The sequence below is a fragment of the Mustelus asterias genome, chromosome 7 (assembly GCF_964213995.1).
Source record: "Mustelus asterias chromosome 7, sMusAst1.hap1.1, whole genome shotgun sequence".
Classification (NCBI taxonomy): Eukaryota; Metazoa; Chordata; class Chondrichthyes; order Carcharhiniformes; family Triakidae; genus Mustelus; species Mustelus asterias.
This window is the reverse complement of record NC_135807.1, coordinates 31,181,914-31,195,487: the sequence shown is the minus strand read 5'-3', so window position 1 is coordinate 31,195,487 and position 13,574 is coordinate 31,181,914. Positions and strand designations below refer to the sequence as shown.

Genomic DNA, 13,574 nt, shown 5'->3' with positions numbered 1-13,574 from the left:
CATCAATTGGGAAACAGTGTGGAGGTGGAATAGGACTCCTGACATTTTCTGTATATTTGCATCCAGAGTCCTGTGTAATTCAGTCGCAAATCAAATATGCAGCATAAAATATTGCAAAATGTTGGCTGCAAGTGAGTTACGAAAGTTAAATATGATACAACAGTTGTGTATGAAATCCCCTTATGTGAATGCAACCTGTCCTGAACAATGGCCCTATGCAGCAGAAAACCATGTCATTTTTCTTGCGTCTTGTTAAAACTCTGAATAGTTTAGAAAAAAATTAAATTTCACTGATATCACCACTGTATTTTTTATTTCTTTGAATCTGTTTCATGGTATTGTACACCAGTCATTTTTTTAAAAACTTCCCTGATTGCAGATTCTTAAACATCCTGTACCTAATGAATGATGGTTAACTAAGAAGAAAGTTGCATTTTCGTACCTGGTCTGAATTTGGCACTTTCCTTGAGCCCTGATTATTTATGGTGACTCATTTTATTTTTCAAGTGACTACATTTTGAGGATACAGACAAAGGCCACTATATAGACCCGTCTACCTCACTCTGATTAAGGCTCAACGTGGTCTCCTCCACCCCGAGACCACTCAAGCCCCTTAAATGATCCCTTAAAGACCTCCTCCTCCTGCTGGGACTCCACCACTCTCCACCTGAGACAACTACACAGAAATTGCCAGGGGCATTTTGGTGGATGGGAGGTTCCTTGTTATTTTTCTATTCATTCGTGGAATATGAACGTCATTTATTGCCCATCCTTAATTGCCTGAGGGCAGTTGAGAGTCAGCTACCGAGTCACATGTAGGCCAGACCAGGTAAGGATGACAGATTTCTTTCCCTAAAGGACATTAGTGAATCAGTTGTTTTTTTTTCTGAAAATCACCAATCGTTTCAAGGTCATCAGTAGATCCTTAATTCCAGATATTTTTTATTAAATTCAAATTCCACCATCTGGTGGTGGGATTCGAACTAGGGTTCCCAGAACATTAGCTGAGTTTCTGGATTCATAGTCTAGTGATGATACCACTAGGCTATCACCTCCCCCTGTTCTCAGGCACTCAGTGCCCAATCAAGGGATGCAGCATCAAAAAGGTTGGGGAGATGCTCCGCAAGAAGTTACCCATCAGCACCATCAAAACTCCTGACCTTTACCATCTAGAAAAACAATGGCAGCTGATGCATGGGAATACAACCACCTGCAAGATCCCCTCTGAGCCGCACACCATTCTGATTTCGAACCATATTGCCATTCCTTCACCGTTGCTTGGTCAAATTCCTGTTCCCTTCTTAACAGCATCTACACCATTTGGACTTCAGCATTTCAGGAAGGTGACTCCCCAGAATGGGCAACAAATGCTGGCCGAACCAGCAATGCCCACATCCAGCTCTGAACAGTTAAACACAAAGATTTCACTCAAATGTTGTCAACTATTTTAGGCCTTTGTTTGTCCTAGTGCTTCCAAAGTGAACTTCTTGTTTTCATAATAGTGGGCTGGAAATCTTGTTATGATTTCAAGTCTCTGCTTGCATACCAAAAGTATTCAGCTTCCCTGCCATAATGTGGTGGTGGAAGGCTGTAATCAGTTTTTGGCTGCCTTCTGAATACCTAAGGGATGTATGCTCTAATCTGGCAGACTTATACAGGAAAAGTAAGCATTGGTTTTCGTTTGCTGTGAGATGATATGGAAAGTTGAAACAACAGTTAAATTGTCAGGATTACATCAGAGTTCTTTGTTCTTTCTCTTTTTGTGCTCATCAGTTTAAAGAGCATCAAGAATGGAATATTTTTCTATTTCTTTAACATTGTCACTTGCCATCAAGTTTAGGACTGAGCCTGACTATAGCTTCATCTGAACAATTCAATTACTTTGATGATTGTCATGGGATCTTCTGCTCCTTTGACTTGAATTATTGTAAGACTTCAAGATACTTCTTTCTTTCTTCTCTTCTGGGGAAAAAATGTCCTCCAAATCATCACTCATCATTTGTAAGCTGCTGAACACTAAGTGTTGGCACTATGAAGGGCAGGTCATCTGTATAATGTGGGAAACAAACTTGGAATCTTAAGTTTTATATGGGCTAGTTTTCATGGCAATGCTTTTTAGATTTACAATAGTTTCCAACATTATTTGTTTAACTGAGTAAGTACATGGAAAACTGAAGGAGTGACTGAAGGAGTGACATAAGAGATCTTCTTTGCTCATCTTAACATATTCTTTCAGAAATGTACTTTCCAACTTGTGAACAAATTTTGCATTTGCCTGAGGGCTAGTTTGGTACTCGCCCTTTTAATTTTATCATGGTAAGTGATTAGAAAACGTTTTAACTCATGGGCAGGATTAAGGAAAATCTCAAGGCTTTTTATACATATATGAAGAGCAAGAGAGTAGCCAGGGAGAGGATTGGCCCACTCAAGGACAAGGGGGGGAGTCTATGCTTGGAACCAGAGAAAATGGGCGAGGTATTAAATGAGTACTTTGGGTCAGTATTCACCAAAGAGAAGGACTTGGTGGATGATGAGTCTGGAAAAGGGCGTGTAGATAGTTTGAGTCATGTTGAGATCAAAAAGGAGGAGGTATTGGGGTTCTTGAGAAACATTAAGGTAGACAAGTCCCCAGCGCCTGATGGATATACCCCAGAATACTGAGAGAGGCAAGGGAGGAAATTGCTGGGGCCTTGACAGAAATCTTTGTATCCTCACTGGCTACAGAGGATTGGCGAATAGCCAACGTTGTTCCTTTGTTTAAGAAGGATAGCAAGAATAATGCAGGTAATTACAGGCCGGTGAGCCTTACATCAATGGTAGGGAAATTATTGGAGAGGATTCTTCGAGACAGGATTTATTCCCACTTGGAAATAAGTGGACATATTAGTGAGAGGCAACATGGTCGTCTCACGAACATGATCGAGTTTTTCAAGGAAGTGACAAAGATGATTGATGAGGATAGGGCAGTGGATGTTGTGTGCATGGACTTCAATAAGGTCTTTGACAATGTCCCTCATGGCAGACTGGTGCAGAAGGTGAAGTCGCATGGGATCTGAGGTTAGCTGGCAAGGTGGATACAAAACTGGCTCGGTCAAAGAAAGAAGTTTAACAACACCAGGTTAAAGTCCAACAGGTTTATTTGGTAGCAAAAGCCACACAAGCTTTCGAGGCTCTGAGCCCCTTCTTCAGGTGAGTGGGAATTCTGTTCACAAACAGAACTTATAAGACACAGACTCAATTTACATGAATAATGGTTGGAATGCGAATACTTACAACTAATCCAGTCTTTAAGAAACAAAACAATGGGAGTGGAGAGAGCATCAAGACAGGCTAAAAAGATGTGTATTGTCTCCAGACAAGACAGCCAGTGAAACTCTGCAGGTCCACGCAACTGTGGGAGTTACAAATAGTGTGACATAAATTCTGATTCTAGGATCGCATGATAAAGACTCAGGAGGAAAAAAGCAGAAATATTTATGTGAAATAGTGTGACATAAACCCAATATCCCGGTTGAGGCCGTCCTTGTGTGTGCGGAACCTGGCTATCAGTTTCTGCTCTGCGACTCTGCGCTGTCGTGTGTCGCGAAGGCCGCCTTGGAGAACGCTTACCCGAATATCAGAGGCCGAATGCCCGTGACCGCTGAAGTGCTCCCCAACAGGAAGAGAACAGTCTTGCCTGGTGATTGTCGAGCGGTGTTCATTCATCCGTTGTCGCAGCGTCTGCATAGTTTCCCCAATGTACCATGCCTCGGGACATCCTTTCTTGCAGCGTATCAGGTAGACAACGTTGGCCGAGTTGCAAGAGTATGTACCGTGTACCTGGTGGATGGTGTTCTCACGTGAGATGATGGCATCTGTGTCGATGATCCGGCACGTCTTGCAGAGGTTGCTGTGGCAGGGTTGTGTGGTGTCTTGGTCACTGTTCTCCTGAAGGCTGGGTAGTTTGCTGCGGACAATGGTCTGTTTGAGGTTGTGCGGTTGTTTGAAGGCAAGAAGTGGATACACAGGATCTGCTCGGATGAGGAGGATCGCAACAGACACCTCCAGACGCTGAAAGATGCCCTCATAAGAACAGGATATGGCGCTAGACTCATTGATCAACAGTTCCAACGCGCCACAGCGAAAAACCGCACCGACCTCCTCAGAAGACAAACACGGGACACAGTGGACAGAGTACCCTTCGTCGTCCAGTACTTCCCCGGAGCGGAGAAGCTACGGCATCTCCTCCGGAGCCTTCAACATGTCATTGATGAAGACGAACATCTCGCCAAGGCCATCCCCACACCCCCACTTCTTGCCTTCAAACAACCGCACAACCTCAAACAGACCATTGTCCGCAGCAAACTACCCAGCCTTCAGGAGAACAGTGACCAAGACACCACACAACCCTGCCACAGCAACCTCTGCAAGACGTGCCGGATCATCGACACAGATGCCATCATCTCACGTGAGAACACCATCCACCAGGTACACGGTACATACTCTTGCAACTCGGCCAACGTTGTCTACCTGATACGCTGCAAGAAAGGATGTCCCGAGGCATGGTACATTGGGGAAACTATGCAGACGCTGCGACAACGGATGAATGAACACCGCTCGACAATCACCAGGCAAGACTGTTCTCTTCCTGTTGGGGAGCACTTCAGCGGTCACGGGCATTCGGCCTCTGATATTCGGGTAAGCGTTCTCCAAGGCGGCCTTCGCGACACACGACAGCGCAGAGTCGCAGAGCAGAAACTGATAGCCAGGTTCCGCACACACAAGGACGGCCTCAACCGGGATATTGGGTTTATGTCACACTATTTCACATAAATATTTCTGCTTTTTTCCTCCTGAGTCTTTATCATGCGATCCTAGAATCAGAATTTATGTCACACTATTTGTAACTCCCACAGTTGCGTGGACCTGCAGAGTTTCACTGGCTGTCTTGTCTGGAGACAATACACATCTTTTTAGCCTGTCTTGATGCTCTCTCCACTCCCATTGTTTTGTTTCTTAAAGACTGGATTAGTTGTAAGTATTCGCATTCCAACCATTATTCATGTAAATTGAGTCTGTGTCTTATAAGTTCTGTTTGTGAACAGAATTCCCACTCACCTGAAGAAGGGGCTCAGAGCCTCGAAAGCTTGTGTGGCTTTTGCTACCAAATAAACCTGTTGGACTTTAACCTGGTGTTGTTAAACTTCTTACTGTGTTTACCCCAGTCCAACGCCGGCATCTCCACATCATGTCGGTCAAAGAAGACAGAGGGTAGCAGTGGAAGGGTGCATTTCTGAATGGTGGGCTGTGACAATCCTCAGAGATCAGTGCTGGGACCTTTGCTACTTGTAATATATATAAATGATTTGGAGGAAAATGTAACTGGTTTGATTAAGTTTGCGGACGACACAAAGGTTGGTGGATTTGTGGATTGCGATGAGGACCATCAGAGGATACAGCAGGATAGGACATCGAACAGTACAGCACAGAACAGGCCCTTCGGCCCACGATGTTGTGCCGAGCTTTATCTGAAACCAAGATCAAGCTATCCCACTCCCTATCATCCTGGTGTGCTCCATGTGCCTATCCAATAACCGCTTAAATGTTCCGAAAGTGTCTGACTCCACTATCACTGCAGACAGTCCATTCCACACCCCAACCACTTTCTGCATAAAGAACCTACCTCTGATATCCTTCCTATATCTCCCACCACGAACCCTATAGTTATGCCCCCTTGTAATAGCTCCATCCACCCGAGGAAATAGTCTTTGAACGTTCACTCTATCTATCCCCTTCATCATTTTATAAACCTCTATTAAGTCTCCCCTCAGCCTCCTCCGCTCCAGAGAGAACAGCCCTAGCCTACTCAACCTTTCCTCATAAGACCTACCCTCCAAACCAGGCAGCATCCTGGTAAATCTCCTCTGCACTCTTTCCAGCGCTTCCACATCCTTCTTATAGTGAGGTGACCAGAACTGCACAGAATATTCCAAATGTGGTCTCACCAAGGTCCTGTACAGTTGCAGCATAACCCCACGGCTCTTAAACTCCAACCCCCTGTTCATAAAAGCTAACACACTATAGGCCTTCTTCACAGCTCTATCCACTTGAGTGGCAACCTTTAGAGATCTGTGGATATGGACCCCAAGATCTCTCTGTTCCTCCACAGTCTTCAGAACCCTACCTTTGACCCTGTAATCCACATTTAAATTAGTCCTACCAAAATGAATCACCTCACATTTATCAGGGTTAAACTCCATTTGCCATTTTTCAGCCCAGCTTTGCATCCTATCAATGTCTCTTTGCAGCCTACAACAGCCCTCCACCTCATCCACTACTCCACCAATCTTGGTGTCATCAGCAAATTTACTGATCCACCCTTCAGCCCCCTCCTCTAAGTCATTAATAAAAATCACAAAGAGCAGAGGACCAAGCACTGATCCCTGTGGCACTCCGCTAGCAACATGCCTCCAATCTGAAAATTTTCCATCGACCACCACCCTCTGTCTTTGATCAGACAGCCAGTTACCTATCCAATCTGCCAACCTTCCCTCTATCCCACACCTCCATACTTTCATCATAAGCTGACCATGGGGGACCTTATCAAACGCCTTACTAAAATCCATGTATATGACATCAACTGCCCTACCTTCATCAACACACTTCGTTACCTCCTCAAAAAATTCAATCAAATTTGTGAGGCATGACTTGCCCTTCACGAATCCGTGCTGACTATCCCGGATTAATCCGCATCTTTCTAAATGGTCGTAAATCTCATCCCTAAGGATCTTTTCCATCAATTTACCAACCACCGAAGTAAGACTAACCGGTCTATAATTACCAGGGTCATTTCTATTCCCTTTCTTAAACAGAGGAACAACATTCTCCAGTCCTCTGGCAGTATCCCCGTGGACAGCGAGGACCCAAAGATCAAAGCCAAAGGCTCTGCAATCTCATCCCTTGCCTCCCAAAGAATCCTAGGATATATTTAATCAGGCCCAGGGGACTTATCGACCTTCAGTTTATTCAAAACTGCCAGGACATCCTCCCTCCGAACATCTATTTCCTCCAGCCTATTAGCCTGTAACACCTTCTCTTCCTCAAAAACATGGCCCCTCTCCTTGGTGAACACTGAAGAAAAGTATTCATTCATCACCTCGCCTATCTCTACTGACTCCATACACAAGTTCCCACTATTGTCCTTGACCGGCCCTAACCTCACCCTGGTCATTCTTTTATTCCTCACATAAGAGTAATATATAGATCAGTTGGAGACTTGAGCGGAGAGATGGACTTTAATCCGGACAAATATGAGGTAATGCATTTTGGAAGGTCCAATAAGGATAGGAAATATACAGTAAATGGCAGAACCCTTAAGAGTATTGATAGGCATAGGGATCTGGGTGTACAGGTACACAGGTCACTGAAAGTGGCAATGCAGGTGGAGAAGGTAGTCAAGAAGGCATATAGCATGCTTGCCTTCATTGGCCAGGGCATTGAGTTTAAAAATTGGCAAGTCATGTTGCAGCTTTATAAAACCTTAGTTAGGCCGCACTTGGAATATAGTGGTCAATTCTGGTCGCCACACTACCAGAAGGATGTGGAGGCTTTGGAGGGGGTACAGAAAAGATTTACCAGGATATTGCCTAGTACGGAGGGCATTAGTTATGAGGAGAGGTTAGAGAAACTTGGTTTATTCTCACTGGAACGAAGGAGGTTGAGGGGCGACCTGAAAGAAGTCTACAAGATTATGAGAGGCATGGACATAGTGGATAGTAAGAAGTTTTTTCCCAGGATGGAAGAGTCAATTACTAGGGGGCACAGGTTTAAGGTGTGAGGGGCAAGGTTTAAAGGAGATGTACGGGGCAGATTTTTTACACAGAGGGTGGTGGGTGTCTGGAACTCGTTGCCGGGGGAGGTAGTGGAAGCGAATACGGTAGTGACTTTTAAGGGGCGTCTTGACAAATACATGAATAGGATGGGAATAGAGGGGTATGGTTCCCGGAAGGGTAGGGGGTTTTAGTTAAGTCAGGCAGCATGGTCGGTGCAGGCTTGGAGGGCCAAAGGGCCTGTTCCTGTGCTGTAATTTTCTTTGTTCTTTGCCTGTAAATTCTGATCGCTGGCAGAAATTTATGGTCCGCCAAAAATAGAAAAAATATTGCATACTTGCCTTACCAGAGCAGCTCCACTGAAACTACTGATGGGTGCAGCAGCCTCGGACAGTCAGTGCAACCTTCTCACCAGGGCCAAGCGCATCACAAGAGATTGCTAACCACTCCCCCTTATGATGCGGTAAGTCTGGGAATGCCTATTGAGGTCCACGTTCCTAAAGGCAGTTTTGCATTGAAAACAGGATCCCCTAATCTTATGAAAGGTATGTATCTGTATTTTGTTTTTGCTATTTCTTTCAAGTAGTTACTGCCACTGTTATTGGCTAACTCAAACTGTATTTTTAAAATTTATTTTAATTATTGCAAATAGAATTATTTAATATGTATAAATAAACAAATGTTTTATTTGTTTCATATTTGCGAAAGTACTATTTAGACTCATAGACTCCTGGGAGTAAATTTTCCTGTTTCACCCGCCACGGGAATCATCGCAGATGAGGGATGGACCATGGAAAGGTCCGTTAACCTTGGGTGGGATTTTCCAATTTTAGGGCGATTTCAGCTGGAAAATCCCACGCATAGAATCCCTACACCGCAGGAGGAGGCCATTCAGCCCATCGAGCCTGCACCAACAACAATTCCACCCAAGCTCTATCTTGTAACCCCATGAATTTATGTTGCTAATCCCTCTGACACTAAGGGGCAATTTAGCATGGCTAATCAACCTAACATGCGTATCTTTGGACTGTAGGAGAAAACCGGAGCACTCGGAGGAAACCCACGTAGACACGGAGAGAACGTGCAAACTCTATACAGACAGCGACCCAAGGCCGGAATTGAACCTGGGTCACTGGATCTGTGAGGCAGCAGTGCTAACCACTGTGCCACCGTGTCGCCCTAAATCTGCATTGTATTATTATGTAACTTTTTAATATGTATGACATGCTTACAAGTGTTTGTGCGTTTTAATTTAGAATATGGTCAGAACTTCTTGAACCACGATTTGGATACCTGTATGAATCTAGATGTATTTATCATTAGTATTCTTCTGACTTGCTTACTTTAGTTATAATTCTCATATTTAACTGTTCTGTATGTTTAAATAAAGCATTTATATAATTTCATATTTAAATGTTTGTTTTGTTTCAATAAAGCATTAGTAGAATTTTGTAGTTTAATAGAAAATATTTTTTAACAAAAATCATGTTCTAAATACAAAACTTTGATACCATATTAACATTTAACTAAACATTTTACTTCAGTAGCTGCCCTGATATGTTTTATTGCCTCGTCTTATCAAGTTGCTTACAAAATATATATCTCTAACAACAATCAATAAAATATCTATACGTTAACACAACAATTATGTTGTTGCTAAACAAGAAGGTGAGGGATGGATATGGGGAGGGCTAAGGAGGGGAAGGGAGAGAAAGAGGGGGAGGGGGAAAGGAGGGGAGGGGAAAAGGATGGGGCAAGGAGAGGGAGGGGAAGGAGGAAAAGGAGAGAAGGAAGGGTTTGGATTTTTCATGCAGCATGATTCTTCCATGCCTACATCATTTGATTTGATTTGATTTATTATTGTCACATGTATTAGCATACAGTGAAAAGTATTGTTTCTTGCACGCTATACGGACAGAGCACATCATTCACTGGGAGAAGGAAACGAGAGAGTGCGAATGTAGTGTTACAGTCATTGTTGGCCTCTTTTAAGGAAAGATCAACGTAATGCAAGGTATGTCCATTCAAAAGTCTGATGGCAGCAGGGAAGAAGCTGTTGTTGAGTCGGTTGGTACGTGACCTCAGACTTTTGTATCTTTTTCCTGATGGAAGAAGGTGGAAGAGAGAATGTCCAGGGCGCGTGGGGTCCTTAATTATGCTGGCTGCTTTGCCGAGGCAGCGGGAAGTATAGACAGAGTCAATGGATGGGAGGCTGGTTTGCGTGATGGATTGGGCTACATTCACGACCTTTTGTAGTTTATTTCGCCCTTGGGCAGAGCAGGAGCCATACCAACCAGATTACAACTAGAAAGAATGCTTTCTATGGTGCACCTGTTAAAGTTGATGAGAGTCGTAGCTGACATGTCTAATTTCTTTAGTCTTCTGAGAAAGTAGAAAGTAGAGAAAGTTGGTGGGCTTTCTTAACTATAGTGTCGGCATGGGGGGAACCAAGGATCCACATGAGATCTCAACCTCTCCTTTCAGTATTTCTCTGTCCTGGAACATCACATGCATTCAAGCTTTGACACTTCGAGGCATATTAAAAGGGGAAGATAAAGAAACGGATGTCATTATACACATTGGTGGAAATGACGTAGATAGGAAGAGTAGGGGGGTCCTAAGAGAGCAATTCAGGGAGTTGGGAAATAGGTTAAAAAGTAGGGTCACTAGGGTGGCCATCTCTGGGCTGCTCCCAATGCCTCGTGCCAGTGAGGCTAAGAATAGGGAGTTGGTTCAAATGAATGCCTGGCTAAAGGACTGGTCCAGGAGGGAGGGCTTTATTTTCATAGACCAATGGGAGGTTTTCAGGAGAGGATGGCACCTGTACAAGAGGGAGGGGTCACAACTAAGTTGGAAGGGCACAAATATCCTGGCTGGGAGCTTTGCTAGTGCAGTTCGGGGGGGTTTAAACTAGTATGGCAGGGGGGTGGGGATCAAACTATTAGGTCTATAAGTGTGGTGGCTGAGGACGAGCTTGGGGCTGGGACAAGGCTGGCAAAGAAGAAGAGCACTCTGGGGGAGGACGACCTCACTGAGCCTGGGGGTCTGGAGTGCTTATACTTCAATGCAAGGAGCGTAGCAGGTAAAACAGACGAACTTGGGGCCTTAATGCGCACGAGGAATTTGGATGTGGTTGCGGTGACAGAGACTTGGTTGAAAGAGGGACAGGACTGGCAGCTGAATATTCCAGGGTACAAGTGTTTTAGGCGAGACAGAGGAGGGGCCAAAAGAGGTGGGGGAGTAGCGGTATTGGTTGGAGAGCATATTACAGCGGTGCAGAGGGAGGACAATTCGGAGGAGTCGTGTAGCGAGTCACTCTGGGTGGAGCTTAGAAACAGGAAAGGCGCAGTCACTATGTTGGGGGTGTACTACAGGCCCCCCAACAGCCCAAGGGAAGTGGAAGAATGGATATGTCAGGAGATACTGGATAGGTGCAGGAAATATAGGGTTGTTGTAGTGGGAGACTTCAATTTCCCTGGTATAGACTGGAAATCGATGAGGGCAGGGACTCTGGATGGGGAGGAATTTGTAAAATGTGTACAGGAGGGTTCGTTGGAACAATATGTGGACAGCCCAACTAGAGAGGGGGCTATACTGGACCTGGTACTGGGGAATGAGCCCGGTCAGGTCTTCAAAGTTTTGGTTGGGGAACATGTGGCAAATAGTGACCACAATTCTGTTAGCTTTAGGATAGTGATGGAAAAGGATGAGTGGTGTCCCAAGGGTAAGGTGTTGGATTGGGGGAAGGCTAACTTTATTGGGATCAGGCAGAAATTGGCAGCTCTTGATTGGGAGAGGCTGTTTGAGGGTAAATCCACATCTGGTATGTGGCAGTCTTTTAAGGAACGGTTGTTAGGGCTACAGGACAAGCATGTGCCTGTAAAAAAGAAGGATAGGAAGGGTAGGATTAGAGAACCGTGGATAACCAGGGAAATTGAGGGACTGGTCAAAAGGAAAAGAGAGGCGTATGTTAGGTCCAAGCAGCTAAAAACGGAGGGAGCTCTGGAGGAGTACAATGAAAGTAGGAAAATACTCAAACGGGGAATTAGAAGAGCAAAAAGGGGTCACGAAATGTTCTTGGCAGACAGGATTAAGGAGAATCCCAAGGCATTTTATTCATACGCTAGGAACAAAAGGGTTGTTAGGGAAAAAATCGGACCTCTCAGGGACAAAAGTGGGAACTTATGCTTGGAGCCCAAAGAAGTAGGGGAGATCCTAAATGAATACTTTGCGTCGGTATTCACAAAGGAGAGGGATGTGTTGACTGGGAGTGTCTCGGAGGGGAGTGTTGAACCGTTGGAGAAAATCTCCATTACAAAGGAGGAAGTGTTAGGTTTGTTAGAGAATATAAAGACTGACAAATCCCCAGGGCCTGATGGAATCTATCCAAGGCTGCTCAGGGAGACGAGAGGTGAAATCGTTGGGCCTCTGACGCAAATCTTTGTCTCGTCACTGGACACAGGTGAGGTCCCAGAGGATTGGAGGATGGCCAATGTGGTCCCGTTATTTAAGAAGGGTAGGAAGGATAACCCGGGTAATTATAGGCCGGTGAGCTTGACGTCCGTGGTGGGGAAGTTGTTGGAGAAGATTCTTAGAGATAGGATGTATGCGCATTTAGAAAGGAATAAACTCATTAACGATAGTCAACATGGTTTTGTGAGAGGGAGGTCATGCCTCACTAACCTGGTGGTGTTTTTGAAGAAGTGACCAAAATGGTTGACGAAGGAAGGGCCGTGGATGTTGTCTATATGGACTTTAGTAAAGCGTTTGACAAAGTCCCTCATGGTAGGCTAGTGAAAAAGGTTGGATCCCATGGGATAAAGGGGGAGGTGGCTAGATGGGTGGAGAACTGGCTTGGTCATAGAAGACAGAGGGTGGTAGTGGAAGGGTCTTTTTCCGGCTGGAGGCCTGTGACTAGTGGTGTACCGCAGGGCTCTGTATTGGGACCTCTGCTGTTTGTGATTTATATAAATGATCTGGAAGAAGGAGTAACTGGGGTGATCAGTAAGTTTGCGGACGACACAAAACTGGCAGGACTTGCAGATAGTGAGGAACATTGTCAGAGGCTACAGAAGGATATAGATAGGCTGGAAGTTTGGGCAAGGAAATGGCAGATGGAGTTCAATCCTGATAAATGCGAAGTGATGCATTTTGGTGGGAATAATGTAGGGAGGAGCTACACGATAAATGGAAGAACCATAAAGGGTGTAGAGACGCAGAGGGACCTGGGTGTGCAAGTCCACAGATCTTTGAAGGTGACGTCACAGGTGGAGAAGGTGGTGAAGAAGGCATATGGCATGCTTGCCTTTATAGGACGGGGCATAGAGTATAAGAGTTGGGGTCTGATGTTGCAGATGTATAGAACGTTGGTTCGGCCGCATTTGGAATACTGCGTCCAGTTCTGGTCGCCACACTACCAGAAGGACGTGGAGGCTTTGGAGAGAGTACAGAGGAGGTTTACCAGGATGTTGCCTGGTATGGAGGGGCTTGGTTATGAGGAGAGATTGGGGAAACTGGGGTTGTTCTCCTTGGAAAGACGGAGGATGAGGGGAGACTTAATAGAGGTGTATAAAATTATGAAAGGCATAGATAGGGTGAACGGTGGGAAGCTTTTCCCCGGGTCGGTGGTGACGTTCACGAGGGGTCATAGGTTCAAGGTGAAGGGGGGGAGGTTTAACACAGATATCAGAAGGACATATTTCACACAGAGGGTCGTGGGGGCCTGGAATGTGTTGCCGGGCAAGGTGGTGGAGGCGGACACACTGG

At 45.1% G+C, this 13,574-nt stretch overlaps 1 long non-coding RNA gene across 2 annotated transcripts in view; it reads left to right on the top strand.

Moving 5' to 3' along the window:
- LOC144495610 (uncharacterized) overlaps window positions 1-9,136 on the top strand; it is a 44,050-nt gene extending 34,914 nt beyond the window's left edge. Inside the window, exons 2-3 of one of the 2 annotated variants that reach the window (XR_013498300.1) lie at window positions 8,163-8,353; window positions 8,842-9,136. This is a non-coding gene — a long non-coding RNA (uncharacterized LOC144495610). Of the gene's footprint in view, window positions 1-8,157; window positions 8,354-8,841 lie in introns of both variants that reach the window. The other variant, XR_013498299.1, reaches the window with a different exon arrangement.
- Window positions 9,137-13,574: the final 4,438 nt, after the last annotated feature.